Genomic DNA, 6,024 nt, shown 5'->3' on the forward strand with positions numbered 1-6,024 from the left:
AAAATTTTTTTTTTAAAGTCCGAACCTGTGGAGAACTTTTCTGAGTTTATTTGAGCCAAACTGACAATAATTGCTGGGAAGCAAAAATCTCAGCAGATTAAGAAAATGCTCCGGGAATGGCAGACCGCTTATTTTATACATTAAAATAAAAGGAGGAGAGGTACAGGAGGGTCCTAGGAAAGGCACTGGTGGTAGATTAGGGAGGAGGGAGAAAGCGGAGCCGGGAGATCTCTGAGATCGGATAGAGTGAAAGGGAGAGACTCAGCACCAAGACGGTACCTGGAAGACAAGATGACGTAGGGGGCGATGTGGTCCCTGCTCTGATGCTGTGGGTGTGCTCGCGGGCTGGGTCCTGGGGGAGGGGACGCCCCCTGGAGCATACAGCCGGGGCCTAGGATGGAGCAAGAGGAATGGGAAGGGGAGGGGTGCAACCGAGGAGCAGGTGTGTGCATTCCAGAGCTAAGTCACGGAGTGGGGGAGCTAAGAATGTCGGGGGGATAGACCGTGACCCTCCTTGTCAGCAGTTACGAGGGGAGGGTCTCCTAAAAAAAAGAATACAGCAAGTTTTGAGCAGCCACTAGTGCTAAGTCAATGTGGAGAGTGCAGCTTTCAAACTTACTTTAAGAGGGTCTGAAAAAATAGAAATAGGTTTCAAAGATCTTTCTATCAAGGCATTGGTAAATATAGCAACATTAAAAGGAACCTGGGCTTTTGGGCCATGTGGTGAATTCCATCTCCAACGTTTATAAAAGTATATGGCCGGTCAGGTATGTAACTTTTCTCAAAGTTCACTTTCTTCATCTGTAAAACGGGGATGAAATTACAGAGTTCTGTGGATTAAATGAGATGTAGCGTGATGCGCACAGTTCCGGATGCACAGTAAGCACTTCAAAATGGTAGCTGTCACTGTTTGGATTCTAGCGGAGTAACCATAGTCCCCTTGTGCCCATCACAGGTTGTTAGACCAGAAAGATGCACCATCAATCTGACCCCATGGGTGATCATTATATTCTAAATAGGCTGCCATGGTTTTGCTACAATAAATTCTCAAGCAGGTCCAGGAGTATCTGAGTCAATGGAGCCCACAGTTCTAGAATTGATCACTACAGCCATCATTTGACTACCTCCCTCACCCCCAGCAGTGTACAGGTAATAACAGACTCTTCCTTCTTTAACTTATTCTCTCCCTGCACCCTCCTCTACACCCAACTGGAAGGTGCACGAAAAGCCAAAAGGACAGAGGATTAAGGGGGGTTAGGATTAATGAAAAAGGGGCTGATTTGACTCATCTGGACACTCCAACATGGATGCCCTATAGTTACGACTCCTTCCTTTTTATTATGTCCTTCCCCCACCTGTGTTTGTGCTTTGGCTGATTGCTTGGAGAGACAAACACTTTCAGTGTTGGAATTGTTGTTTAATGATTACTCGGTAAATGCAGCCAACAGGATAGAATGCACATTTGACTGTCTCACCACCAGGTGGCAGATGCACTTATTTTTTTATGAGAAAATTGCCTTCAAGCTTGTCTTGAAACTGATTTTATTTTCGTGGGATTTGGGGGGCGGGGGGAGTAGAGTTGACATCATCCTCTTCCTTTGGCTGAAATGAAATCTATGCACTAACACCACAGGACCTGGGATTGTTCACACAAGAATCTGATAACTATTGGAATTGTTATGCACAACTACACATCTGCACTCCGTTTAACTGGTCCTTTTTTTTTATTCTTCGTCTGAGGATATTTCCTCATTGATTTTTAGAGAGAGTGGAAAAGGAGGGTGTAGAGAGAGGGAGAGAGGCATGGATGTGAGAGAGACACATCCATTGGTAGCTTCCTACACATGCCCTGAACCCCGTGACTCTTTGGTCTGTGGGCTGATATTCCAACCACTGAGACAAACTGGCCAGGGCATGTGTTGGGTTTTTTCCCTTTATTGATTAAGGTATCACATATGTGTCCTTATCCCCCATTTCTCCCACACACACACACCCCACTCATGCCCTCACCCCCTGGTGTCTGTGTTCTTTGGTTAGGCTATATCAGCGGTTCTCAACCTCTGGGTCGCGACCCCTTTGGCGGTCGAATGACCCTTTCACAGGGGTCACCTAAGACCATCCCGCATATCAGATATTTACATTACGATTCATAACAGTAGCAACATGACAGTTATGAATTAGCAACGAAAATAATTTTATGGTTGGGTCACAACATGAGAAACTGTATTTAAAGGGCCAGAAGGTTGAGAACCACTGGGCTATATGCATGCATACAAGTCCTTTGGTTGATCTCTCCCTCTTACCCCCACCTGACATGTGTTGTTTTAAGCCACTAAGTTTTGGGTGATTTTCAATAGAATAGATAATTTCATTTTATTTTGTAGGAATCTTAAGAGAATATTTCTATTAATTTAGTAAACCAGTGCTTTGGGCATATATTCATATAGTTTTATTCCAAGCTCCTTTCCCATTCTTATCATTTTGATGAACTTCACTTGACCCAATGCACTCATTATTATTTCATCAATATTGGGTATTCTTTGTAGTTATAACAAAAGATTATCCTGAGCTCCTTCAATAATTCAGTATGCCCCACCCCCCCTCCATTGACTCTTGTATGTGCCCTAACCAGAGATTGAACCTGCAACCTTGGCATATCAGGACGATGCTCTATCCAACTGAACTATCTGGCCAGGGCAAGACTTTTTTTATATTATGGTATACTGTCAGTAATTCATTTCCAGTGATATCACACTGTTAATCAATACTTTTATAATAGCTTGTGTAAATATTAGATTTAAATAAATTTTATTTAAAAGCTAGTGAGAGGATCCCATTGGGAGAGGTTTAAGATACAGGAGGAAGGATAATGTCTGAGAAGTGGGGAAAGAGATCCAGAGGGGGAAAAACCTGAGACAGAGAAATATCTCCTCCAGTGGAATAGGAAAGGATGGATGCAGGTAAGCAATTTTCTCTGTGAAGAAGAAAGGTGGTCTGCTGAGAGCAAGCCTGGGGTAGTACTCAAGTATCTAAGGCAAGTGGAGAGTAGAAATCTGAAAGAACCTAAATGAAGAATGGCATGAAAGCTAAGAATACAAAAGAACTTCCTGGTAGTGTTGGGGATCCAGCTGCAGTCGCATAGCAATTTACAGTAACAAATGGTACAGGTAAGCATTTTTCTCCAATAGCATTTAGCAGCCCATGACTTTAGCATTTAGAGTCAATGGGAGCCAAATTAGCCCAGAGTTAGTATTTTGCCAGGCTTGTGTGATAAAAAGACCAGGGGAACTTAGTTCAAAATAATACTTGCTAATGTTTGTCAGTATAGTTGAGTCTTAATATTATTTTTAAAGGGAAATTTCATTACTTGGCTATTTCTTAGGCTTGTGAGTATTTAGTTTAACCTAACAATCATTATTATAATCAGTGTTATTATGTACTGTTGCAGAACAAATTACCCACCAACTTTGTTTCTGAAAACAGTAATAATTATTTATTTTTCTCACCATCACTTATGTAGGTTAGGAATTCAGGAGGGACTTAGCTGGTGGTTCTGGCTCAGGATCTCTCATGAGATTGCAATCAAGATGTTGGCTAGGAAGAGACATATGAAAACATGCTCAAAGTCACTAATCATCCGAGAGATGCAAATCAAAACAACAATGAGGTACCATCTCACACCTGTCAGACTGGCTATCATCAACAAATCAGGAAACGACAAGTGCTGGAGAGGATGTGGAGAAAAAGGAACACTTGTGCACTGCTGGTGGGAATGCAGACTGGTGCAGCCACTATGGAAGACAGTATGGAGTTTCCTTAAAAAACTGAAAATGGAACTCCCATTTGACCCTGTGATCCCACTTCTAGGAATATATCCCAAGAAACCAGAAACACCAATCAGAAAGGATATATGCACCCCTATGTTCATAGCAGCACAATTCACCATAGCTAAGATCTGGAAACAGCCTAAGTGCCCATCAGTAGATGAATGGATTAGAAAACTGTGGTACATCTACACGATGGAATACTATGCTGCTCTAAAAAGGAAGGAACTCTTACCATTTGCAACGTCATGGATGGAACTGGAGAGCATTATGCTAAGTGAAATAAGCCAGTCAATGAAGGAAAAATACCACATGATCTCACTCATTCATGGATAATAGAGACCATTATAAACTTTTGAACAATAATAGATACAGAGGCAGAGCTGCCTCAAACAGATTGTCAAACTGCAGCAGGAAGGCCGGGGAAGGTTGCGGGGCAGGAGGTAGGGGGGTAAGAGATCAACTAAAGGACTTGTATGCATGCATAGAAGCATAACCAGTGGACATAAGACATTGGGGGATAGGGGAGGCTAGGGGACTGTCTAGGGCGGGGGGATAAAATGGACACATATGTAATACCCTTTGTAATACTTTAAGCAATAAAAAAAAAAAATAAATAAAAAAAAAAAAAAAAAAAAAAAAAAAAAAAAAAAAAAGATGTTGGCTAGGGCTACAGTCATTTGAAAACTTAACTGGGGCTAAAAGATCTGCTTCCAAGATGGCAAGTTGATGCTGACTGTTGGCAGAAGGGCTCGGTTCCCAACCATGTGGATTGCTCCATAGGACTGTTTGTTATGACACAACAGATGATTTCCCCAGACCAAGTAGTCCAAGAAAACCTGCAATATCTTATTTGGATAGCCTCAGAAATCACACATAATTTCTGCAATAGCCTATTGGTTACACAGGTCACCATGTACAGTGTGGGAGAGGGCTACCCAAGGACATACCAGGAAGTGAGGAGCATTAGGAGACAGACTGTAGGCTGCCTTATCACAGCTGAGTAATAAGATTTGGATACCTATGGTATAAACCAGGAGTCCTCAAACTATGGCCCGCCGGATGTTTTTGCTGCTGCTGCCTGTCCTGCTTAGCAGCCGACTCGTCCCGGGGCCTGCAGTGTGCATGTGTGGAATGTCTGAGGGACAGTGAACTGGCCCCCTGTTTAAAAAGTTTGAGGACCTCTGGTAAAACACTTGATGTTATAAATAATATGAAATAGCATTAAAAAAAAACCTATCCAGCCCTAACCAGTTTGGCTCAGTGGATAGAGCATCGGCCTGCTGACTGAAAGGTCCCAGGTTCGATTTCGGTCAAGGGCATGTACCTTGTTTGCGGGCACATCCCCAGTGGGGGGTGTGCAGGAGGCAGCTGATCGATGTTTCTCTCTCATCGATGTTTCTGACTCTCTGTAAAAAATCAATAAAATATATTTTAAAAAAAACAACAAAAAACCTATCCAGCCATTGCCTAATGGTCAGTTACCTACTTATCTAACATGTTCTTCCTTCCCTTTTCAGTTACTTGAATCTAATTTTTTTGTGTGAAGCACTTGAACAGGATTTGAGAAGTTGTTTCAGAAATGCAAAATCTTAAAGTAATAAACCCTTAAATTATTATTCAATTTACTGTGTTTGACACTGTATCCAGTATAGCATTTGGAGATACTGATTCACTAATCTCACCTTCAAAATATTAAAATTTACATAAAAATGGTGACTATATATGCTTAATCCATGGACACAGATAATAGTGTGGTGAAGGCCTGAGAGGTGGGGGTAGGGGAGAGCTAGGGCTAGAAGAGGTCAATGGGGAGGAAAAGGTACATCTGTATAACTTCCAACAATAAATAAAAAATTCTCACATTAAAAAAAAATTACTATAGCCCTGGCCAGTGTTTGTCAGTGGTAGAGTATCGGCCTGTGCACTTTAAGGTTGCCAATTCAATTCGTGGTCAAGGGCCCAGTTGGGGCGCATGCAGGAGGCAATCAGTTGATGTTTCTCTGTGTGTGGGGAGGGGAGTGAGTGTGTGTGTGGGGGTCTCATTCTCTCTCCCTCTCTCTCCCTCCCTTCCTCCTTCCCACTCTCTCCAGAAATCAATGGAAAAAGTATCCTCCAGTGAGGATTAACAATAACAACAAAAAAGGTGACTATAAAAAGGGCAATAGGCCATATATCTTTTGTTCTAAAAACAGTATAT

The sequence above is a fragment of the Myotis myotis genome, unplaced genomic scaffold (assembly GCF_014108235.1).
Source record: "Myotis myotis isolate mMyoMyo1 unplaced genomic scaffold, mMyoMyo1.p scaffold_m19_p_6, whole genome shotgun sequence".
NCBI lineage: Eukaryota > Metazoa > Chordata > Mammalia > Chiroptera > Vespertilionidae > Myotis > Myotis myotis.